The sequence below is a fragment of the Miscanthus floridulus genome, chromosome 6 (assembly GCF_019320115.1).
Source record: "Miscanthus floridulus cultivar M001 chromosome 6, ASM1932011v1, whole genome shotgun sequence".
NCBI lineage: Eukaryota > Viridiplantae > Streptophyta > Magnoliopsida > Poales > Poaceae > Miscanthus > Miscanthus floridulus.
In genome coordinates, this window is record NC_089585.1 from 72,888,634 (window position 1) to 72,915,518 (window position 26,885).

A 26,885-nucleotide genomic window follows, 5' to 3' on the forward strand; every position below is an offset into this window, starting at 1 on the left:
AACCTCAATTCGTCCGAGCAACAAGATGACATTGCATTGAAAGGCCAAGTTGCAAGCATATGTTTTAAGTATTTAAGATGTTTCATCTGGATGTTGCAAAAGTAGATGTTGCACATGTTGCAATGGCTATACACGTATATTTCAAGTGTATGTTCTGAATGTTTCATATGTTTTTCCAGACTATGTTTGCAAGTGCTTCATCTAGATGTTGCATATGTTTTTACAAGTGTTTCAGACGTATGTTCCAAGTGTTTCAGTTGTTTCCATACGTATGTTGCAAGTGTTTCATATGCATGTTTCAAGTGTTTCATCTGCCTTCAGACATATGTTGCAAGTATTGCATATGGATGTTTTAAAAAGTAGATCGAATGTTGCATCTTCCTCCTCGCTTTTCTACTGCCCCGCATCGGTGTCTCTTCCTCCTCCGGCACTGGCCGCCGCCCCCTCCCCCTCTTTATCGATGATGGTGATGCTCGGGCAAACACGGGCCTGCGTGGGCGCGCAAAACGGCGCAAGAAACGACTTACAGGCGCGGACGTCCAGACGTCCCGTTCATCCCGACGTCCGGGCGCTAGTGATTCATTTTTTAGTTTGGTCTTCAACTTTAAAGTGTCGTACCTAAACTCTTGTGGAGATCACCTGTGAGGCTTACAACATCATTTATACTGATACCGTTAGTATTATGTTTTTTACATGGCTGTTCCACATTTTTGTTATGAAGGAAGGGTTTTGGTCACGAATTGGATTGGAAAAGTACGATTTGTTAGTTAGTAGGAAGAAGGCCGGATAAGAAAATAGAGGGTATAAATATAGATATAGATTCCTCAGCCTCCGGTGAGCTGTGAGTATACTTCATTTGCTTGACTATAGAATGGTTCGATTGTACTCGTAAATCGCAATACTTGACACTGCACATGAATGAATTATAGTTGATAGTGTTAGCTGATATTTTCATTATTATACTATATCATTAACAAATATTTTTATACCCAGTGCGTGCATGGATGCAAAGGTAAACATGTCCGGGACGACTGGAAATCCTGCCAAGCTGCAGAGGTAACACAAAGGGCCCACTCGCGAGCTTTGATGGGCTCTCTACCTCTACGCTGTTGGTGGACTAACTCGTTTCACAAAAGGAGCCCGTCGTACCGCGCAAAAGCCCAACCCAACTTTGTGGAACGGCCCCACTTCTTCATCACCGCACTTGCAGGGTCCCGCTGCCACCTCAGGTGCTGCGTTCGCAGCCGAGGCGGCCGCCACCCGCCGTGACGGCGATCTCGTGCAGGCGCCGCCCAAATTCGTTGAGCTTGATTCAACATTCCACTGCTGGTTAGGAAGCCTCACGTATTTCCCTATACCCTAGCGCCGCTATTCGCCCCACCATGCTACACCTCAACGGCTAAACCGCTGGACGCCCTTGCTTGCTCGCCGGCCTCTCTGCTCCTCGCTCAATTCATTTGAGATCCTCCTTTTCCTTCGAGGTAATAATCCTTGTCGCCTGCTTTCCACTAATTTTAGCTTTGCAGAATCTCGGAGTATAAATTATGGTCAAACCCGCGTCCATCCATTCACATTTTGCAAATATATCATACAGTAGCTGGGATGGAATAAAAATGACATGATAGGCCACCTTATATAGGACTCTCCTGTGGAGTTCTCCATCTAGTGCTGAATTACTGACTCAACGAGTCACTGATTATGCAAGCAGTGTATGTTGTTTTACCCTGAGTGCTGCACTGGGGAAAAGGAAGACTGCATTACAGAATAAGAATTAAGAAGGCTGGACAAATCAGTGCAAGAACAGAATAATGAAAGGAAAAGACGTTTTGTCTTTGAACTATTAAATTACAACTCAAGTCCAATCTGATGCGCTGCAAATAATTGTAGACTCTTATTCATAAGCCTAGTCCTGATACACTGGGAAGATTGAAAACCATATTATGCTAGTACTATGCATTGCTGTGAAGCCCTTGAGTAACTAGATTTTTCTCTCAATTATTCATTAAAAGTAATGGTAGCGTAGTATCTCAATGTTTTATGGCACCTCGTGACTTTCAGATGAGACAAAACGCTTTGGGGGCATCTGTAGATTCTCCAATCTTCCTGTTAGCATGTTTACAACCCTTGTCATTGACGGTCGGTTTCTTGGGTTCCACTGAATGCACCATAGGGCCACCATGGCTAGCTGTCTCACCTTTTCTTTCTCTCCTCCAGTCATTTCCCTAGAAAGTACCAAGTCCTGCCCAGTGATTACTCTCTCAAAGATCCACTCTGGGAGGTAAACTTCATTTTGGCTATCAACGGTTGGGTCTGGGTTCCTCCTTCCACTTATCATTTCTAACACCAGCATGCCAAAACTGTAAACATCCGACTTGTAGGATACCCCACCAAAATTCCGAGAGTATAGCTCTGGTGCAATATATCCCATAGGGCCTCTTGCTGCTGTCAAGGTAACGATGCTTTGATCTCTTGCACACAGTTTTGCTAGGCCAAAGTCTTAGATCTTTGGATTAAAGTTGTAGTCTAGCAAGATGTTGTGAGGCTTGATGTCAAAGTGGAGGATGCGTTTATTGCATCCTTGATGTAGGTATTCCATTCCTCGAGCAATACCTAAAGCAATATCTACCATTTTCGTTGGCACTAGTAGTTCCTGGTAAATATTAGAATCACGTGAGAATATATATTTTTCCAGTGACTCATTAGGAATGTATTCATAAATAAGGGCACGCCTTGTTCCTTCAGAGCAAAAACCCAGGAGACGCACAATATTTGCATGGTGGATTAGTCCTATGGTTGCAACTTCATTGATGAATTCTTCTCCCTCTCCTGTAGAGTTCTCTGACATTTTGACTGCCACTGGCACTCCGTTTGGTAGCTCTCCTTTGTATACACTCCCAAATCCACCCTGGCCTACTTTTTCCTTAAATCGCTTTGTTATCTTCTTGACTTCAGCGAAACTATACCTTGTGGGTTTTGAGGTGCCATATGTCTCGAGAAACATTTCGACCTTCAAGTGAATCTCCTCATTATATCTTGTCTTAAGTGAAAGATACAGTCCAGTGGCCACCGTCAACAAAAGAAGCACTATTGTGGCCACCGATGATGTTGCTGGCAAGCAGAGAACAGGAAATCAATATACTGTCTGGATAAGAAGGCACCACTTGGTGTTGTTAATGGGTATGAGATATTGTTAAGAGCCATAGTCGAGAAAGATGAGAATTTGTGTGTAATAGATATCCTTTTTCATTTTGGATACAAGGAATGTTTGATTAGCAGCAGTACCTGCAATTACTTTGACGTGTGAACCTGCAAACACCAAAGAAGAAAATTAGTCTCTATTGATGGTTTAGTATGAAATGGTGATTTGTTGAGAAAGAAAAGGTAAGATTCAATATTTAGTACAATTAGCTGCATGATGTGACCCCGCCCCCAGCATGTACAATAAAAGTTCTACTAAGAATGACTATACTGTATTTGCATGGATATAATGTAAAAGAGTAATGCTCCTTACATATTTTTAAGCATGTTTGATCACAAGCAAGGTTCCTTAAGAGAAAATGCAAATATCAGAGGCAAGTTTGTGGTACCATCTCTGGTGATTAACCAGGCTATATTCCAGCTTGCTTCAGCTTGTTCCAGCTTGTTTCAGCTTATTCTCTCTCACAGAATACTATTCAATCACTACTGGAGACGGCCTCTTTGCCGAGGGCCTGAGGCCCTCGGCAAAGGCTTTGCCGAGGGCGGCCCTCGGCAAAGAGCTCTCGGGGAAATTTGAGTTGGCGAAGAGGGTCTTTGCCGAGGGTCCTTTATCGGGCACTCGGCAAAGCCTTTGCCGAGGGCTGGAGCGGCACTCGGCAAAAAAAGCAGCCATCACGGCGCCGGCGCCTGGGACGAAGTCTTTGTCGAGGGCCGTCTCCGGGGGCCCTCGGCAAAGAATTATTCTTTTTTTTTTTTGAAAAATCTTTGCCGAGGGCCTCCAACCATGGCCCTCGGCAAAGAAATGTGCAGAATTTTTCCAAAAAATCTTTGCCGAGGGCAATGGGACGGCCCTCGGCAAAGAATTATTCTTTTTTTTTTTGAAAAATCTTTGCCGAGGGCTTCCACGCAGGCCCTCGGCAAAGAATTTTTTTTTAAAAAAGTCTTTGCCGAGGGCCTCCAACCATGGCCCTCGGCAAAGAAATGTTGCATAAATTTTATTTTATTTTTAAAAAATCTTTGCTGAGGGCAATGGGACGGCCCTCAGCAAAGGACCTTCTTTGCCGAGGGCCTTGGTCATTGCCCTCGGCAAAGAGGCAGAAATTTAAATTTTTTTTTGTTTTTTGCATTCCATGGACACAAGCATTTTATATATATACATATATATATATCAACCATCACATATATATATATATATATCATACAGAACCCATTTTCTCATAATATATCACAACCATAATTGTGAACCACAAATCACAATATATTACAACGACAAGTCACATGTTCGTCATCATTCACATGTTTATTACGACAAGTTCATGAAATCCAAGCACAAGTCAGAACCATAAACCACAAATATTACAATAAAGTCCAACCACATCACCTAGCACTAGTCCTCATCAAGGTAGCATATGAGACGGTGGTGAAGGAAAGGCGGGATCACCCGGTGACGCACTACCAAATTGATTGAAACCCACGGACGGAGGCTGCACAAAGGAGCAGAGATTGCATGTGTGAGTAATCCGGGAAAATAGTTTTGGAACTTAGTGATTGCATCTAGTAATCTAGGAATACAAAAAGATTAGACTCAATTGAAAATTTCGGCAGCACCTCCCCTGCACGGGGAGGTTTCCAAAACCTGCAAGAAATAACGGCACGAACGCCGACATCCACAACGGCACGAACGCCGACATACATGCAAAGCACAAGCGAAAAGTGAACTTTCATACTTATAGGAGTAGCTGCAGGAGTAGGAGGTGGAGGAGCTGAAAACTGCACAGGTACACCCGATGCTTGCCCAAGACTTTGCATGATCACCATCATCTCCGCCATCTGCTTCTGCGCGGCCTCGAACGCGACCTGCTGGGCCTGCAGCTGTGCGGTCAGTTCCGCATTCTGCTCTTGACTTTGCCTTTTTGTTTCTTGCAGCTCGGCCTGCAATATTTCACTCCAATGTATCAGTAATGCAAATCTAATTTAGGTGTGTAAATATCAACGTACGACGAGTAAAACAGGAATTACCTAGAGTGCCTGGACCTGCTACAGTGTTGGAGAAGGCCGTGAGCGTATGGGCTGGCTGGAGCTCGTGCTCCGTGCTCGGATAGCGTCGAGGGAGGGAACAGTGGTGGAGTCGATGGCGCCGTCTGCAATCCACAGCCGCCCGTGCTTCTTGCCTCCTTTGAGCCTCATGATCGTCTCTGCATCAATGGGCTCAGTGCGCACATTGTAATCTTCCCCATAGATCTCCCTTACCGAGGACGTGTACTCTTGGACTTTAGTGTATACGTTCGGGTCGGAGTACACTTGGGGCGGGGCAGCCGGGTCGAAGGAGACAGAGGACGATGTCCTGCCCATGTGGGACATAGCCCACGCAGAGAACTCCGAGACCTCCTCGCCCGGGTGCGCAGCCTCCTGCGAGAAAGACGGAAAGATGGTGAGAAATCAAGCAGAATTGAGCATCAAAATAAATGAAAGAAATCACTTACGTATGCTTGTTTGTATCCGGGGAGGCTGCGGCTGCCTTGATGGTGAGTTGGACCTTGCCTCATCAGATGTTGTTCCCGCAGCCTCTCGTGCGTGCCAACAAAGTCCTGTGATAACCACTTGTCCACAATCATGGCCCAGCACTCGGGATACGATCGGCACCACCAAGGAACCACCTACAAGTCATCAAGTATTTGACATATAAGAAGATGAAATTGAACCTACTTAATATCCAAACGAATCATTATGAATGTTATTCGCCTACCTCAAGGTACGGGTCCCGGGTCAGCGTAATCAGTCTTGCTTGAGGCTTAGGGAGGGATTGCTTAAGTACCGACCTGTAGTAGTCTATGTGGGCTTGGACGCGCCCATGGTGGTGTATCTCGGTGATGTACTTCCTACAAGCTGCGGCAGCCGCCCGATCCGCCTGGGCCTCAAGTCCTTCTTCGGCCTTGAAAATTTTCTGCATACAAAACCGATGTATCCATTCATTATTTCAATAAAACATTTAACCAATGAATGAGATATATTAAGCAATGTTGTGCGAGAGAAACTTACCCAAAACTCTACCAATACCCGCTCCTGCTTGTTGCGGTAAGTGTCATCTGTGACCAGCGCGTACCTGTCCTAGTTGGAGGCCGGCTCCCGCACCATCAGCTCTTCGGACAGTTGCACAATGCCGGGGTACCATTTCCTGCACAAAACACCAAGGATGCTCGCGTGGGTGCGTGCTGGAGTACCTGACAAAACCAACCAGGACCTGCACAAGTGATTAAGAAAATTTATCAGTTTCTCTTATGATTTCCAACATATCTTATGAAGTAGTTGTGATAACATCTATAGTTACTTACCTCTTTGCCATAGGCTGAATCACTGGGCAGTTGTGAGGAAGCGGAACCGGAGGGAGGCTCGTGGGACCTCGCTCATAGGGAGTTTGGGTAGCAGTACCCCCTCTGTCGCCCTCGAGCCCCTCGCCTCCCTTGCCCATCTGCTGACCCCTCTCGTCCTCCGACGAGGATGTGGCCATGGCCGTCACGTGCTCCTCCTCCAGCACCTCGTCATGTGGCGAGGGAGGAGACCGCTGCCTCCTGCGGCTGCTGCCCCTGGTCCTCCTCTCGTCACCTCCTACGGACGCTGCCCCGGACGACGACCCCTCACCTCGAAGGAGAGGGCGGTCTCTCCCGTAAACCGAGGGCATGTCACGGCATGGACGTCTGCTCGCCATCTTTGTTCAATCACCTGCAATCACAAAGAATGAACAAGACTAATTAGTACATATATTAGAAATAGATTCAAAATATATAAACAAAACACAAATTAAAAAAAACATAGTATTACATGTACTAGGAATAATCTTCATGATTGGGATCATAGGTCTCATCATCACTGTCAAAATTGTCCAAATGGGCAACACTATCCGAAGGTTCTATGTTGTCATCGTAGTCATTACCTAGAAGTAATCGCTCAAGCATTGCTATGTCCTTGGCATTTACCACCACATCTCCATCGACCTCGCCATCAACCATTTCGTTGTCTACTTCCATTTCGATTGCTTCGGGTAAGACTATCTCAAACGTGCCTGGTAGCCCATCTTCTTGATAGAACTATCCATCATATGTGTTTGCGTTGAAGTTGTAATCATCATCGTTTGGGGCAGGTAGTTTACCGTGTGGAGATACCTGGTGCACAATAGCCCAACCCTTAAGATCCTCTTTGTCTTGGTTAGCGTATGGAGTATAATACACCTGCACGGCCTGTTGAGCCACAATGTAGACATCTTTTTTAGGATAGATGGAATCTTCTCGAATCTCGACTAGCCCAAGATGAGGGGTTCATCTCATTGATCGAGGATTAAACCAGTGGCATTTGAACATGATAGGTTTAAGAGGTTTGTCTCCATGAAATGAGAGTTCATAGATTTCCTCAACTCTACCATGATAGTCGAGGCTATCAGTGCCGGGCGTACAAACTCTGCTATTTGTGGTTTTTCGTTTGGGCCGAATCTGCTCGTAACTTGTTGTGTGGAAGCGATATCCGTTCACGTCATAGCCAGTAAATGACTTCACCCTAATGTCAAAGCCATTTGCAACCTATTTCAACTCGTCACTCATGGACGAACCGGTCTGGGCCTACAAGGTGAAGCATGATAGATCGTTATATTAATCAAACGTATGATCACCTTGGACGATCGAACGTACGAGCTAAATTAGACATTACCTTTTGTTTGAACCAAGAAATAAAATTAGGCCTCCCCGCTCCCGCACCCCGCGAAACAAGGGTGTCTTGTTCATGCAAGGTAGGATCCCTTGATTGATGCCAGAATTCACGAACAAATTCCCTGTCTGAACGAGAATCAATGGGGTTGGATGCAGAATAGTGACGGCGTATTGAAACAAGTTCGTTGAGAACTTACTTGATGAACGACTGCACCTCGATAAGGTTATTCAACACATATAGCATGATACTGCGCCACTCTTCATTTCCCGATAGCTTTGGGGTTGATCCACTTGCGCCGCTGAGTTGGCCTTAGAAAAGGCTGAGGGTCGATTCATTTTCGCCAGCATTGTAACGAGGGAGTGGATTATGATTGCTAGGAAGGTTCGGCTTGTAGTATTGCGTTGTGAAGTTTGCCACCTCCTCCCGAAGGCATGCCTCTGCAATGGAAGCCTCAATTCTAGCTTTATTTGTACATTTTTGCGAAGAGTCTTTAGACATCTCTCGATTGGATAGCACCAACGGGCCTGCACGGGCCCCCCAAATATGCCTCGGACGGGAGCTGCACAATCAGATGCTGCATCGGCAAGAAGAAGCTGGGTGGAAAGATCTTCTCCAGCTTACAGAGCAACACAGGTGTAGCTTTTTCCAAGTCCTGAGCGACGGTCCAAGATATCTCCTTGGCACAAAGCTGGCGAAAGAAAAAGCTCAACTTTGCCAGCACTAGCCAAACATGCTCAGGGACATAGCCTCGGACCATCGCCGAAAGAAGCTGCTCAATCCATATGTGGTAGTCATGACTCTTCATCCCATTGACTCGCAGAGTGCCTAAGTTCACTCCCCTGCTAAGATTCGCTGCATATCCATCTGGGAACATTAACGTCTGGATCCATTTTAGTACTTCCCTCCTTTGATCGATTTGCAAGACAAAATTGACCTTAGGCCTTTTCCATTTCTTGTTTCGGCCACTAGGAGGCTGCATCGCTTGATTCGGTCTATCGCACAACGTCGCTAGGTCCACTCTAGCCTTAACGTTGTCCTTAGACTTGTCAGTGTCCATGAGAGTTCCCCAAAGTACCTTGGCGATATTCTTTTCAGTGTGCATTACATTAATATTATGTGGCAGAAGAAGGTCATTGAAATACGGGAGCCTCGTCAAGCCGGACTTATGAGTCCACATATGTTCCTCACCATATCCCACAAAACCACCTTCTTCATTGGGCACGAGAGCATCTATCTGAGCACGAACCTCGGCACTAGTCCTCAAGTGCGGTTTAGGGTCTGTCACTTTGACACCTTTCGTAAAGCTCTTGATGTCTTCTCTGAATTCATGGTCTAGAGGGAGGAACTGACGATGCTGGTCGAACGACGAATACTTGCCACCCTTCTTCAACCAAATGAACCTCACAGCTTCCTTGCATATTGGGCATGGGAACTTCCTGTGAACACACCAGGCGGCAAATAACCCATACGCTCGGTCGTATGTCCATACCCCCTTCTCCCAAGCGTGGATCAATTCATCAATCACAGGCTCCATGAACACACCCATATTACTCCCCGGGTGTCCAGGAATTATCAACGACAAGAATACGTTATGCTGTTGAAAGGAGATGCCGGGAGGGAGATTGAGGGGGATAACAAAAACGGGCCAGCATGTGTATGGGGCAGCCATCATTCCATAAGGATTGAACACATCTGTTGCCAGCGCGACATGTACATTACGGGCCTTAGCTGCTTTATCACGATGTTTGTCATTGAAGTACGTCCATGCTTCAGCATCAGACGGATGTACCATCTTCCTAGGATTGTACCGTTTGCCATCTTTGTGCCATGTCATCTGTTTCGTGGATTCCTCGATCATGAATAGCCGTTGGATCCTTGGCAGGAAAGGAAGGTGCCGTAGCACTCTCACGGGGATCAGAAGCTGCTTTTTCTGACCATCACCAGAGTCTACCTCCAGGTACCTAGAGGATTTACACTTTAGATAGTAATTTGCATCCTTGTGTTCTTTCCTAAATAGGACGCACCCCTTCGGACAAACATGTATCTTGTCATACGACATCTTAAGCATACGAAGGAGTTTCTCTGCCTCGTACAAGTTCATCGGTAAAGTGTGCTTCTCCGGTAGCATGGTGCCAAACACGGCCAACATCTTATCGAAGCCTTCTCGACTCAAGTTTAACTCGGCCTTCAACCCCATTACGCATCCAACCACATCCAGCTGAGAAATCGTTGTACGCTCGTGAAGGGGTTTCTGTGCCGAGTGCAACATTTTGTAGAAGTCCTTTGCGGATTCCTCCATCTCCTCCTTCTCACGTCGTTCAGCGAAGTGAGCTTGGTGGGCGTCATCTAGCATGTCTGCTACCCCCGCATCATCATCAAAAGCCTCGAGGTGTGCTCTCACCACCTCCGCTCTTATACGATCTGCTTCACCATGGTAGATCCACTGCTGATAGTCAGGCGTATAACCATTGAACACAAGATGTCTACCCATGGTCTTCTCGTCTACCTTTCTCCTGTTGTCACATTTGCTGCAGGGACACCAAACTAGAGAATGTCCTCCTGCTCCTGGGCCAAATGCATGTTTCAAGAAATGATCTATCCCCTTCACCTATTCATAGTCGTAGTCACTGCCGCTTCTCCAGCCCGTGTACATTCACTGACGGTTCTCCATCCTTTAACATTTACATCACAGAGTATTGTGACCATCAATTGCATCTACGCAGTGTTCCTAATGTCTAATAGGTGAGGATAGGTCCTAATCCCACCCGCGGATACGTAGATGAGGTCAGTTTCTAGGCTCCGCTCCTCTCCGAGATAGAATTTCGGCAGCACCTCCCCGCTATTCTCCCAATACACGTCCTGTCAGGGAGAGTGTGTATCCAGAGAACAACAGGGAAGAGCTGCCGAAACTCGGTCTCGGACCGGAGCAGACCATGGTAACTAACCCATCTACGTATCCGTGGGCTGTCCAAAAAACATGGACAATCCAAAACAGATACGGTCGTAGATATGCAAAGATCCGCATACCTACGACCGTATCTCTTTCGGACGGGAGACGCCTAACTGGGTTACGCGATCTAAGACAATGATACGGGAGGAGGGCTTATTTATACCTAGGGTGGCGGTGGAGTCAGGCTAGCGGGGCAGTGGCGAGTCAGGGCAGTGATGAGGCGATGCTGTGTAGGTAGACCCGCAACGCCGACAAAGAGGATCGGGGTCACCGAGTCCCCTCTGACGTGCTCTTCTCTGCAAAAGAAGAAACAAATACTATAAGTTGAAAATTTCGGCAGAACCTCCCCTGTACGAGGAGGTTTCCAAAACCTACAAGAAAAAACTGGCACGACCACGACCACACCACAACATCCACCACAATGACCATGACCACACCACCACATCCACCACAACGACCACACCACCACATCCACCACAACGACCACACCACCACCACCTCAACGAACACGCTACCCTCCTTCTCCACCTCCACCTACACCTACACCTCCACCATTGCACGCCACCACCACCTCGACCTCCACCTAGACCTCCTCCTTCACCAGCATTGTACACCATGAAGCGAGGGAAGGGCATACCTGGACGTCGGAGGGACATCGGAGGCCACGGACGGGGCAAGGGTCGTGGACGGGGCGGCGTCAAGGGGCCGGGGCGGGGCACCTCCTCCTCCTCTCTTCTCGGCCTCCTCTCTTCTCCTGTTCCCCTTCTCCTCTTCCTCCCTTTCTCCCACCTTCTGCTCGGAACGGGGGCGGGCACGGCGGACAGCGTGGACGTGGTTGGCGGGTGGCGCGGGGTCCTCCTCCTTCTCCGGTGGCCGGCGGATGGCGCGGAGGTTCTCCTCCTCCTCGGGGCGGGCCGGCCGGCGGGCGTGGGCGGGCAGTGCGGCCGGGGCGGGGCACCTCCGGCGGGTTGAGGCGAACGGCGGGGTGGGGCTCCTCCGGTGGCCTGCTCCTCCTCCCTCCTCTGGCGGCCGGGGGCCGGGGGTGCGCGGGGTGGCGGTGGCGGCTGGGCACGGGGTGACGCGGGGCGGCGCGGTGGTGGGCGGCGGGGCGCGCAGGGTGGCCGGCCGCGCTACGGCGGGGGGCGCGGGGCGGTCGGGCACGCTGCGGCGGGCCGCGCGGGGCGTGAAGCAGCGGCCGGCCGTGCGGGGCGTGAAGCAGCGGCGGGTCGGAAGGGCTGCGGGGCGCGGGGCAGCGGCGGGGCAAAGCAGCGGCGGCGTCAAGCGTTCTGTGGGCGGGGAAGGCTCTGGCCGATTTACGGTTGGGCCCTTTGCCGAGGGCCCAGATCCAGGGCCCTCGGCAAAGATTTTTTATTTTTTTAAATATTCTTTGCCGAGGGCCATTGGCTAGGCCCTCAGCAAAGACCCCCTTTGCCGAGGGCCAGGCTAGGCCCTCGGCAAAGATTTTTTTTTGTCTGTGGGCGGGGAATTTGGGCACGACCGATTTAGGGTTGGCCCTTTGCCGAGGGCCTAGATCTAGGGCCCTCGGCAAAGATTTTTTTTAAATATTCTTTGCCGAGGGCCATTGGCCAGGCCCTCGGCAAAGACCCCCTTTGCCGAGGGCCAGGCTAGACCCTCGGCAAGGAGTTTTTTTTTTGTTTTTTGAACCCAGTTTTTTTGTGGTGCTATAATACATTATTTAAATCTCAATTTTTAAATTTGGGCCAAATTTGTCTTTTTTGATATATTTCCCTAATTTATTTCTTTTCGTTGATTTTTTCGAATATTTCAAATTTGAACTGCAGGTGGATGGAATAATACAATTTAGTGATTTAAAAAATGTTATTCATGGTATTTGGTGTATGTTGAGTCCCTATCCACGAACTCGCATCAAATTTCAGGCATCTTCTTCACGTAACATGACGAGGAACTTGTCGGAAAAGTATTTTTGTCGAGGTGTCATGTTATCGCATGTGTAGGCTGTGGTAAAAATTTGAGAAGGTTTCGAGCAAGTTGTGACGTCGGATGCCTTGGGTTTTAGGCATCCGACGTCACAACTTGCTCGAAACCTTCTCAAATTTTTACCACAGCCTACACATGCGATAACATGACACCTCAACAAGTTTCATGATTTTCGGACTTCGTATAGATTTTATATAATTTAAAAATACTTTTCCAACAAGTTCCTCGTCATGTTACGTGAAGATGCCCGAAATTTGATGCGAGTTCGTGGATAGGGACTCAACATACACCAAATACCATGAATAACATTTTTTGAATCACTAAATTGCATTATTCCATCCACCTGCAGTTCAAATTTGAAATATTCGAAAAAAATCAACGAAAAGAAATAAATTAGGGAAATATATCAAAAAAAGTCAAATTTGGCCCAAATTTTAAAATTGAGATTTAAATAATGTATTATAGCACCACAAAAAAACTGGGTTCAAAAAACCAAAAAAAAACTCTTTGCCGAGGGTCTAGCCTGGCCCTCGGCAAAGGGGGTCTTTGCCGAGGGTCTAGCCAATGGCCCTCGGCAAAGAATATTTACATAAAAAATAAAAAATCTTTGCCGAGTGCCTGACGGCGGGCACTCGGCAAAGACTAACGCCAGTGGCCGCCGTGACCCATTTTGCCGAGGGCTAGGCCCTCGACAACGATTTATTTTACCAAGGGCCGTTTGTTTGCCGAGGGTCTATCTTTGCCGAGGGCTCCTAGGGCTGGCCCTCGGCAAAGACCCCCTTTGCCGAGTGCCCGAGATCTAGCCCTCTGCAAACCCAGAAGCCCTCGGCAAAGAGGACGTCTCCGGTAGTGAATCAACCAAAACCATCAAAATTCACTATTGAATGCACCTCCCTACTAGTGTGTCCTTTTGCCCCAGTCAACTGTACGCTGCAGTCTCTGAGTCCCAATCTCTCAGAACTACCTGGTTTTGGCCCCGTTCGCTGGTCTGAAACTTGGCTGAAACTGGCTGAAAAACATTGTTCCGGCTGAATTGTTGTGAGAGAAAAACACTGTTCCGGCTGAAAAAATAAGCCGAACAAGCCGAATATGAGGTAAGCCGAACAGGGCCTTTCTACTGATAACCAATTCCACATAAGTTCTTTATTCATTCACTTTATGCAGTGTTTGTTCTCTTTCTGCTCTAATCCCTTTCATTGCCCACTCATAGGTGGTTTTTATCTTGCAAGCATACCACTTTGTACTCTTTGTATTCACTTTCAGCAGTATTGTACATCATTTTGTTTCCTGTTTTCACTTCTTAAGTGTTTTCGTATATTTTCTTGCTTCAGACAAATTGAGCTACAAATTTATTTCCCTTTTTCAAGAGCACACATCATTGACATTTGCAGCTACTTTGGTTGCAGGCTCTACTAATGCTATTATAGCATATACGGACAAGGAAGGGTTTCTTGCTAGGACCTAGGATGATGCTATCTTAATAATCTCAATGTCAAGATGGTAATGAAAAGCTGATAGACCTTTAATCCTACCTCAGATGCCGAGTAACTTGTGTTTGTTTTTTTTTGAAACTTCAAGTAACTTGTGTTCTGAGTCCCAGCCTAAATAAATTCCATTTATCTGGTAATCTCTAAACTAAATATGTTACATTGTAGGAATTTCTTTGCTTTTAATTTGTCTTAGTTATGTATTTTGTGATCCTTACGAAAATGCTCAGTTGTAGTCCAGTAAATTTTCCATGTAAAAGTTTTGGTCACCAATTGCTTAAATTAAGGTGATGATGCGAATTGCCATATCCTCTATCAAGTGATCATCTGTATTTGAAACTGCATTACAATAATTATCACATAGAAATTCTTAACAATAGTGTTATGTATTTATTTTACCTTTGACTTTACCAATTTAGCTCCTAATTTGTCAACCTTTTCCCTTAATTAGTTGAAGCATCATTTTATGGGTATTTTTGGTTGTAGTGCCCAACTTTCTATATGTGCTTAGGGCTGGGCTGTTCAAATGTTTCAAAAAATGGGTCTGACTGCTGCTATATCAAGTGGATGTTTATAATTTATCTCTTTTGTGATATTGATAATATTGGTCGGCCTTAGTTTCATTGGGTGAGGCTTCTCAACAAAATGAGCTGCAGTACTACTTTGCAAAATAAGCTGACAATTAACTACGAAATTCAAAGAATCGCATAGCAGCATCTGAGTAGACAAAAATGAATAATGTAAGGACTTGTAATGTAAGATATGATAGCATCTGAGTAGACGTAATCGCATAGTGGCTGTATGGTTTTGCCCAGTTAGAGATAATACCGTGATTGATGCAGAAGGTTTGATTCCTGTGTAGGCTGAACCCACAGTGTCTCCCACCTTGCACACAAACTGTGCAGTTCTCTTCGATGCTGTCATCACCTCTATAATAATAATACAAATAACTGATTGTTGTCGACCATGAGAAATCGAGTATTGTTTTGGCTTGATCCTGGAACGTTGAACCGTCATTGCGAGTGCGTATCGGAAAGTGTCTATCAGGCACAACCTTGCAATCTAGTGGAAGCATAGACATGGATGCAGAACCATCCACCAAATAGGAGAACTGGGACGTGCTGCTAAGGCACGAGATCGGGCCAAAGATGTAATTAGCAGCAAGATTACTTGGTGTGAACTCTTTTAAGCAGCTAGCTATCGTTGCATATTCAAGAAGGCATAGCAGTGAGGGACACGGGTCCTCACATTTGATAATGCTGCGAGGTAGGGACATGGACTTGAGCTTCTTCTTGCAGGAGGGAGACGAGTCATCCACACGCGGGGCGATAGTCAGGGCGCCACTCTTGTAATCTATGGCGGTCACTTTGTATATGATATAACGGCTGGTGGGAAAACCAGAATGGTGTCGTCGCCATAGCATGCTAGCTTCATGCATGGTGCTCTGCATAATGACGAGGTATTGCTGGATTCGAGCTTGAAAGGGGGTACCTGATCTCCGGACCATGTTCACTGCACCGAGATGGCGGGCAGTTGCTGAAGAAGTCCGCATCATCCCACCCTGTGGCCTTGTACACTCCATCTATGAGGAGACACAACAGCAGGGCTATGACAAGAAATTCAGTCATCTCTTTTTTTTTTGGACAAGACACAGCAGCAAATGCAGAGCTATGATAAGAACTCCATTCATGCTTCTGTATCAATAGTAACTGAGAGAAGGAAGAAGATGGCCTAAGTTTCCATGAAACTTCCTGCTGAGTCAACGCTCCATCTTTGAGAAGACACAGCAGCAGAGCTACGATAAGAAATCCACTCATGCTTCTGTATCAATACTTCAATAGTAACTGACAGAAGGAAAAGGAAGAAGAGGTTGAGGAGGTGGAAGTAAACGCGTGTTCAGTTGCTACCCCAAAATCCCGAAAAGTGCTACAGTACCCATCACATCGAATCTTGCGATACGTGCATGGAGCATTAAATGTAGACGAAAAAAAAAACTAATTGCACAGTTTGGTTGGAAATTACGAGACGAACGTTTTGAGCCTAATTAGTCCATGATTGAACATTAATTGCCAAATAAAAACGAAAATGCTACAGTAGCCCAAATTCCTAAATTCACCCAACTAAACACACCCTAAATAAGAGATGGCCTAAGTTTCCATGAAACTTCCCTCTGTGGTCAAGTAAACTTAGTCAACGCTGCTAAAAAATCATACGAGGCCTGCAGCGCTTAAATAAAACTAACGCGTCCGTTCTCGGCTTGTCCAATATCAACACTCCTAGCTAGCATTCCTGCATCTAGAAATCTCTCATGGCGAACCCATGTGCATTTCTTCATCCTTCTGCTACCTGGCAAGCTTTACTTGTCATTATTTCTGTGACTGCTGTTCGTGCTGCAGTTTCTGGGGGCCAAGGTCAGTGTCCTCATTTCTCCTGTGGTGATCTCCAAAACATCTCATCCCCTTTCCGTAGGCCAGGCGACCCACCTGAATGCGGTGTACAAGCATACGAGCTGGCCTGTAGCAGCAGCAAGGCTACCATTCGCATTAATACGGGGACACATTTTGTGAGTAACATCAGCTATACCGATCAGTCCTTCTGGGTTGTGGACGCCAACTTGGATCAGTTTCCTTACTATGGTTATGATGGGTCTTACACGGACAGCGGTTTGCTTTTCCATTATGATTTGGTCACTCAAGCCCCTTATTGGGCATGCTTTATTAATTGTTTGCAAGAAGTAGCGAAAAATAGTTGGTACAAGCCCGTTAATTGCTTGAGTGCGAACAATTCCTTTGTTTATGTCATGACTAACGATGATTACTATGGTTGTAATGTCAGCTCTCTTGAACCTTCTTGTGGATACTTGGCCATGATCCCCTTTGGTAGCACATACCGAGAGTTAGAGATTGCCAGTTATAAAGATATCATAAAATTGGTAATGAAGGGGTTTTCTGTTCGATTTCCTTGGGATGATTATTTAGGCCACAGTGCTTCTTGGATACTCAAAACATGCCGAAATAACTCATCCAGGTGAGTCTGTGCTCTGCATCGAGTATGAAACCGATTATCTGACATGCTTCTTTGGAATTTATTTATTATCAGATAATTATCCACAACTGTATGCTTCCTTCTTTACTCCTTTATTCACAACGGTGTCTTGCAGCTACTTCCATGACCAATTATCTAGCACAAGCATCCTGAAATGGACTCGTGCTTTCTTCTGGAGTGAATTACATTTCGCACATTGTGTACACTCTTACTATTCCCCAAATCCTATGTTCCAGAGGGTTGTCATAGCCATAGTATCTGCTATAAGCGTGGCCAAGTTACATTTTGGTACGTGGAGTGTGCCTACCTCTTTCTAATCATCATTGGCTACAGTTTTTAGTAACCTACTTATGTTGTCTAACTTTATATATATTTGCAACTTGTTTGGGTAGTATTATGCAGGCTCGTACTCCCTGCACCGGTAGTATTCATATTCCTTGCCCACAAGTATTGGAAAAGAAGGATAACCATTGATGCATTAGAGAAGTTTCTCCGGATGCAACAAATGCTTGGTCCCACTAGGTTTGCCTACACGGACATCACCGCGGTCACTAGCCATTTCAGAGACAAGTTGGGTCAGGGAGGATACGGCTCTGTATACAAGGGTGTCCTTCTCCCGGGAAACGTGCATGTAGCCGTCAAAATGCTGGGCAACTCCAACTGCAATGGGGACGAGTTCATCAGCAAGGTCTCCACAATCGGTAGGATCCACCACGTTAACGTGGTTCGTCTTGTGGGCTTCTGTTCAGAGGAAATGAGGAGGGCACTGGTCTATGAGTACATGTCCAATGGTTCTCTTGACAAGTACATATTCTCCGCTGAAAGAAGTTTCTCTTGGGATAAGGTCAACAAGATTGCTTTGGGCATTGCAAGGGGAATCAGCTACCTGCATCAGGGTTGCGATATGCAGATCCTTCACTTTGACATCAAGCCACACAACATCCTTCTTGACAGCAATTTTGTTCCAAAAGTTGCCGACTTTGGCCTCACCAAGTTGTACCCAAGAGACAAGAGCTTTGTGCCAGCGAGCGCCATGCGGGGAACTATTGGGTACATAGCTCCTGAAATGGTATCTCGTAGCTTTGGTGCCATATCAATCAAATCCGATGTTTATAGCTTTGGTATGCTACTGCTGGACATGGCAGGAGGGTGAAGGAACGTAGACCAAAATGCAGCCAACTCAAGTCAAGCATACTACCCGGCCTGGGTCTATGATCGTCTAGCCGCACAAGAATTTGGTGAGATATCTATTGTGTCCGACATGCATGAGTTGGAAAGGAAAGTGTGCATTGTTGGGCTACGGTGCATTCAGATGAAGCCGCAAGATCGTCCAACGATGAGTGAGGTTATAGAGATGCTTGAGTGTGGCACTGATGGCCTCCATATGCCTTCTAGACCATTCTTCTACGATGATCATATTGTCGATACAGATTCCCACCATTTCTCCTCATTGCTCAATGCAATTGAGGAGGAAGATGATTGAATTGTTTACATATCTGTGCTCGGGTAGTAGATAAGGTGAGCAGAGCATTAGCTTGTGAAACCTGAAATAGGCTGTTATGTGTCACACCCAATTTTAAGGATAAAATTGAATGCACTAAACTCATGTGTGCCCAGGAATCAGTCACACACACAAGTTGACAAATTATAAAAAGTATCATCACAGTGTATCTTACATATTAATAACAACACATAGTCTTACACAACACAGCGGAAGATAAAATGATAACTCTCTCATGGAACTCCATCACAGGGAAGGTCAACTGGTAGACTACAAGCCTAATAATCCTCAGAAAACTCCTTATACCCGTTGTCATCTGTTACCCATACGGGATTTTTATCCAAATATAGAAAGTAAACAAGTGTAAGTACTACCTGTACTTAACAAGATAACATGGGGTTATGAAGCTCAAAAAGGATGACACAGGTTTACTACAGTTAGCACTTTTAGTAAGTCCAGATTTTATTAACAAGTATAATCAAGTTATGCTTAAGCTCCCATTTAAAACCCACATAAGCAAATATCAGAATCATTTGCATCATATTATCATCGTATACCATTATAAATGAACCACAATGAGTAACCAATTATTCTATGAGTTTTTCGGGCCGCTCGTGACCGTGAGCACGGCTGTTATAACAGTTTGTAACCCTCTGCAGAGGTGGTGCACATTCACCGCGAGTCGTGATTCCCATATGCCCGGGTTAATTACTCCCATGTCACTGCCAAGGTGAGCGAGCAGGGTACACTATGAAGCCATTTCATAGGTTTCTCTAACAAGTTAGGGCCGCTAGGTTTCCTCGGCAGGCAGATGTAGGAACCCCCTTTCCTATGGCACATATTCATCACGGCTATACACATAGGAACAGAGGCAGCCCTATACCCAACGTGGCAAGCCCTTTTGCGCCATAAAGGTAACCTCTAACAAGCTAGAAAAGGTCCTATTACTGAGCTAAAGTCAGAGCCATATGACTCTCACGGTTGCACTGTCAGTCCCAGCTTTTGCCGACAGATAAGTCCTTATGGAGGGCTTAGGGCATCATGATCAAAGTCATTTGCACCTTCGCCCCATGGATCAGTTGTTATAAAGCATGTATTACCTTTAGTTCCATAGAACCTTTAACCATTGTTTAGATCATGTTCAGTTAGAGCGCCAGCAATCTACCCAAATGCAATTAACCCATAGGAGTCAAGGAAACATGTCATCAAAAGACTAGGATGTCCTTATGGTTATCAAAGTTAGACACATGCACATGAGTAAATGATTAAAGTGAATAGGACATCAAGGTAGGCCCATGCTATACTTGCCTTGGTTAGCAAACTCCAGCTGATCCTGCTGGTCGTCAAAGTACTCCTGGTCACCAACGTTCTCCTCACCGTCTGAACACGACCAACATAGCAACATACAACATTCCAGGAGCATTCATGCAAAGCAAACAATACTATAGTTAGAACAGTACACCAGCAGTATAGAAAACAAATTAAAATATTTATGAAAAGAATATACGTCTCGCTATGATCACGGCAACGCGAAGTTCACGAAAAACGGAGCTAATATGCGAAAGTTATGATTTAAACGGGATTTCCTATAGCAATTTATTTACTTAAATCTAGCCATGAAATTTAAAAGTTGCAAACATGATTAACAGTGGTCCTAACACATAGATTATGAAATTACGAAACTAACGCAATTTGAACGGGTCAATTCGAAACTAAAACGAAGTTTTTATGAGCAAAACAAATCTGGTGGTATTTCTGTAAATACTGAAAACGTATTTTGGACTAAAACAATATACTTTACGTTTTCAAAATGAGAAAACGTACTCTAGAAACGTGCTTTGGACTGCGGGTTAGGACTTAGAAAAACTCAGGGTCTCTTTAGCAATTATGCCAGGGCGAAAGGGTATCGGCCATTGGTGGTCGTTGGATCAAGAACGGACGTCTCAGATTAGAGAGGGGAAGAGAGAGAAAGGGAGGTGCCTGCCGGAACAGTGCGGCCACGGCGGTGCAACCATTGCCGGCGGTGAGGTGGTTACCGGCGCGCGCGGAACTTGGCCTATGGGCCACGTTTCGAAGAACCGAGGGCACCGGGAGAAAGAGGGGGAGCAGGGGACCTCGACCAGGCCGATATGGTGGCTGGAGGACGCGGCTGAGGCGGCGGTCGCCATGGCTGGCAGCCGGGAGCTATCGGGCGCACACGAAAATGGTCATACAAGCCATGAAAATAAAAAATAACGGCATGGAGAGGTAGAGAGAAGCAAGGAGGTTCTCACTACGGGGAAAACGAGCGGAGGCGGCTCGGGGACGACTGTCCGCGTGGAGGGGCGGACGACGGATCCCGGCGATGTGCGTGCGGCTTCCTCGTGCATAGGCGAGCGTGGAATTGGAGCGGGGACGAACAGCAGGGAGGGCGGCGGGGTCACGGCTCGCTTTTGTAGAGGCCGGGCGCGGGGGGCGCTCCCACGACGCAGACGTGGGCGCGGAGCGGTGATGGTTGCGCCAGGACTGGGCACGACGGTTGTGGGAGGAGGGGGACGGCGCTAACGTGCGGGCCCGGGCTGGCAGCGGCTGAGGGCGGGCGAAGGGCGCGGCAGCAGTTGCCTGGCCGAGCTGGGCCAACCCAGGAAGGGAAGAGGGGAGGGCGAGCGGGCCATGGGGAAAAGGCCTGCGGGCCAAATGAGGAAGAGAGGGGAGAGAAAAAGGAAATTCTTTTTCTTTTTCCAAACAAATTTTCCAAACTCATTTTCAAGTTGAATTTGAATTCAATTCAAATTTTAGTCAAAGCTAATCATTACAAAAACAAATATGCATCAGCATGTATGCATCAACTTGTATCTTTTCCTTATATTTACTTTTAATTTCATAAAAATATTATTTCCTAAATTTGAATGCACATATAATTGCATAAATAAATCAAATTTTTTTATTTTAAAAGAATGAAATTTTTTGGGTGTTATAATTCTACCCCCTTAAGATGAATCTCGTCCTCGAGATTCGGGTGATTGCTTCCTCAAATAGTTGGGGATAAGACTTTCTCAGATCCTCTTCTCTTTCCCAAGTGGCCTCATCCTCTGTATACCGATTCGACTGCACCTTGCACATCTTTATAGTTTGGCTTCTTGTAACTCTTTCTGCAGTTTCCAAGATCTTTATTGGATACTCTTCATATGTAAGATCTTCCTTAACAGTAAGCTCTTCCAAAGGAATCTGCTCTTCTGGTACTCTCAAACACTTTTTCAATTGAGAAACATGGAACACATCATGCACACCTGACAAACTTTCAGGCAGTTCTAATTAATAGGCCACTTCTCCACGTCTCTCTAGGATCTTAAAAGGTCCAATATACCTCGGTGCCAACTTTCCTTTCATATTGAATCTTTTCACACTTCTCATTGGTGACACCTTCAGGTACACATAATCATCAACTTCGAAAGTCGGCTCTCTTCTGTGAGTATCAGCGTAACTCTTCTATCGGGACTGAGCCACTCTCAAGTTGTCTCTAATCATTCTCACTTGTTCTTTCGCGTCTCTAAGGACATCGGGTCCAAACACTTGAGTTTCACCAGTCTGATTCCAGAACAAAGGCATTCTACATTTACGTACATACAACGCCTCAAAAGGTGCCATCTTGAGACTCTTCTGGTAACTGTTGTTGTATGAGAACTCTGCATATGGCAGACTCTTATCCCAACTATTACCATACTGTAGTGCACAAGCTCTCAACATATCTTCCAAAATCTGGTTGATCCTTTTAGTCTGTCCATCAGTTTACGGGTGGTAAGCAGAACTAAAATTCAACTTTGTCCCCAAAGATCTATGTACTTTCTGCCAGAATTGCGATGTAAACTGAGTGCCTCTATCCGACACAATTTTCTTGGGAACACCATGTAAGCACACTATTCTTTCCATGTACAACTCTGCTAGCCTTGCACCCGTATAGGTAGTCTTACTGGTAAAAAGTGAGCAACCTTGGTGAGTCGATTCACTATTACCCATATTGAATCATAACCTCTTTGAGTGTGAGGCAAACCTACGATAAAATCCATACCAACTTCTTCCCATTTCCATTCAGGAATCTTCATTGGTTGTAACAACCCTGCAGGTCTTTGATGCTCAGCTTTCACTCTTTGACAAGTGTCACACAAAGCCACATACTCTGCCACATCTCTCTTCAAACCATACCACCAATACTCACCAATACTTCTCCTTGAGATCCAAATACATCTTGGTACTTCTGGGATGTATAGAATAAGCAGATTCATGGGCCTCTTGCAGAATTGCATCACGGATAGCCGTCACTTCAAGTACACATATCCTTTTTCGAACCAAAGAGTACCATTCTCATCCATCCTGAATCCTGGTGCCTTTCCAAGCACTACATTCTCCGCTATCTCTTTTAGTTTTTCATCCTTCAATTGACCCTTGCGTATCTCTTGCTCCAATGTAGGCTCTATCACCAATTCCATTGCATTAGTGACAAAACTCAAGTTGAGATACTCCATTTCAGCACACAACTCTACTGACATAAATGTCATTCCAAGTCCATTAGCATAACTCTTCCTGCTAAGTGCATCAGCTATGACATTTGCTTTTCTCGGATGATAATGCACTTCCAAATCATAGTCTTTGATCAATTCTAACCAATGATGTTGTCTCAGATTCAGATCTGACTGGGTAAAGATATACTTCAAACTCTTGTGATCTGTATAAATATCACTCTTATGCCCAATTAGATAATGTCTCCAGATTTTCAAAGCATGAACCACAGCTGCCAGTTCCAAGTCATGAGTAGGGTAGTTCAACTCATGCTTTCTCAATTGTCTAGATGCATATGCCACCACTCTTCCTTCTTGCATAAGCACACATCCAAGGCCCAAACAGGATGCATCATAATATATAGAGAAGTTCTTGCTTAAGTCGGGCAAAATCAATACTGGAGCTGTAGTCAATCTCTTCTTTAGCTCATCAAAGTTTGCCTAGCATTTATCAGACTATACATATTTAGCATTCTTTTCCAATAAAGCTGTCATAGGCTTAGCAAGCTTGGAAAAACCTTCAATGAACCTCCTGTAATATCCAGCCAGTCCCAAAAAACTACGGATCTCACTTACATTGGTTGGTGGTTTCCAATTCAATATATCTTGCACTTTGCCTGGATCCACTGCTATTCCACCATTGGAGACAACATGACCCAGAAAAGAGACCTCCTTCAACCAAAACTCACACTTGCTCCGCTTAGCGTACAACTTATGTTCTCTAAGCTTTTGCAAGACCAACCTTATATGTTCAGCATGTTCTTCTTTAGTCTTGGAGAATATCAGTATGTCATCAATGAATACCACCACAAATTTATCAAGAAACTCCATAAACACCTTATTCATCAGATACATAAAGTATGTAGGTGCATTGGTCAATCCAAAAGATATAATGGTATACTCATACAAGCCATACCGTGTAGTGAATGTTGTCTTGGGTATGTCTGAGTTTCAAATCTTAAGCTGATGGTATCCTGAGCGGAGATCAATCTTGGAGAACACATAGGCTCCTCTCAACTGATCAAACAAATCATCAATTCTAGATAAAGGGTATTTATTCTTGATAGTAACCTCATTAAGTGAATGGTAATCCACACACATCCGTTGACTACCATCCTTCTTATCCACAAAGATCATAGGTGCCCCCCATGGGGAAGAACTGGGCCATATGAAACCTTTTTCTTGCAACTCATTTAGTTGTTTCTTAAGCTCTTCTAATTCATTAACCCCCATTCTATATGGACGTTTAGCTATTGGTGCAGTTCCAGGTAATAATTCAATAATGAATTCAATGTCACGGTCAGGTGGCATACCTGGCAAGTCATCGGGGAAGACATCCGGGAACTCCTCCACGACACGATCTTGTTCATTGGCATCACCATCCAACTGATTCACAGTGGTTGTTGGCTGAGCTTGCACTACCACTTCAACACAGATTCTATCTCCATTGGGTGATGTCATAACAACAGATTTCTTCTGACACTAAATCACTGCCCGATGTTGTTTCATCCAATCCATTCCTAGAATAAGATCAATTCCCGCTGTTCTCAACACAATAGGTTTCACTTTGAAGTCTACCCCCTTAAGGAAATGCTAGTTGAGGGACTCCAATAAGAAGCGGGCATACTACCTTCCGGTGAATTTACTAGTATGGGGTTTTTCATGGCACATAAAGGTATGCTATGCATTCTAACAAAAGCTTGGGAAATAAAAGAATGCGAAGCACCAGAATCAAAAAGTACTATAGCAGAGATAGAGTTGACACTGAACGTACCCAACATGACCTCAGGCGTCTCTTGAGCTACATCAGATGACACATAGTTCACCTTCGCAGTGTGAGGTGGTCGGGTGTTGAACTTCTGATTACCAGTCTGGTTCTGAGGAGCTTGCTGGTTCTGCTTCTTTAGACACTGATGAGCATAGTGACCTACTTCTCCACAGTGGTAGCATGCATTGGGGTTATTGGGCACACCACTCTTCATAGGAGCATTGTTGGGCATTCCCTGGTGTGTTGCCGGATTGCCGATCTGTTGCGGGGGACACTGATTACCATACTGTTGTTGGTACTAAGGGCGTTGTTGGAACTGGTTACGCTGAGGATACTGACCACGATTTCTCTGGTTAGATGGTCCTTGATTCCTCTACTGAAAACCCTGCTGGGGATAGGCACGTGGGTGGGTGTTGCTTCCAGAAGCTTGCCCTTGAAGCCTCCTCTTCTTGGCTTCCATCTCTTTACGCTTATCGTCAATCACAATAGCACGGTTCACCAAGGACTGAAAGTTATGGTAGGTGTTGGACATCAGCTGGAGCTGCAGGCCATCATAAAGTTCCTTGAGGAAATGACATTGCTTCTCCTTATCCTCAGCTACATCATTTGGAGCATAACGTGACAGTTGAGCAAACTTGTCACGATACTCCGCCACAGTTATGGATCCTTGCTTAAGGGATCTGAATTCCTCTTGCTTTAATTCCACCAGTCCATCGGGGATATGATATGACCGGAAGTTATCCTTGAATTCTTGCTAGGTGATAGCAGGAGCATTGTTGGGGCGTCCATACTGGAAAGAATCCCACCAACCCTGAGCTGCTCCCTAGAGTTGACCAGAAGCATACAAACCTTCTCAAGATCATTGCATTATGCTATGTTAAGTTGCTTCTCCACAGCACGCAACCAATCATCTGCCTCCATAGGGTCTGAGGCATGGGTGAACACCGGTGGGTGACCCTTTATAAACTCTCCATGCTTATCTCTGACCTGAATAGGCAGTAGTCCTCTTGCAGGTTCATTATCCAAGCGTTGCATCATAGCTTGCATCAACTGCGCTTGCATTCCCATCAATTGTTCCATAGTCACTGGTGGCGGTGGTGGTGGATTTATGAGAGCATCACGTCCACGACCACGGCCTCTGCCTCTTCCTCCTCTTGCGGCCATCTGCTTTCCAACAAATGCGCAAAATTTTAGAGATTTCCAATTTATAGAGAGCTTATAAAGATAAGGAACAATGTTGAAAATTTTCTGGACAAAATTCAAATACAGCAGTTTAGTAAATCTGTTATAACTCGAGTTTCAGAGATCCAACAGAGGTGTACCAAGAACGGATGGAAAGCTTAGGAGATCAGCTACAACTTTTATTTAGATCACTTTTACAGATTCTGACATACACATGGTCAAAAACAGCGCTAAACCGAATCTGTTCTGGGTTCTAGTCTGCGCAGAAACCTCAACTTGTGACTACTAGATCTCACAAACCTGAACAGATATTGACTTGATTCTAGAGGCATTTGAAAGATATAGAAGTCTAGATATCTTCACAAAAATTTCAGAATTTTTAGCAGCCCAGATTTCGATATACAAAATAAAGATCACAGGCTGCTCCAGAAAACAGCACAGCAGAGTTAAGATAGAGCAAACTCATCTACATTAAGAACATCATCTAAACTTAAGGTTCCAACCTAAGGAAATTATGGACATGCCCACAAACCTCCAGCAATCAAACAAACTCCAAATCATC

At 45.4% G+C, this 26,885-nt stretch overlaps 2 pseudogenes; one reads left to right on the forward strand and one right to left on the reverse strand.

Moving 5' to 3' along the window:
- Positions 1 to 2,035: 2,035 nt before the first annotated feature.
- LOC136458381 (rust resistance kinase Lr10-like) lies at positions 2,036 to 15,920 on the reverse strand (annotated as a pseudogene).
- Positions 15,921 to 16,600: 680 nt separating this feature from the next.
- Positions 16,601 to 18,820, forward strand: LOC136458380 (rust resistance kinase Lr10-like; annotated as a pseudogene).
- The last annotated feature ends 8,065 nt before the right edge of the window (positions 18,821 to 26,885 follow it).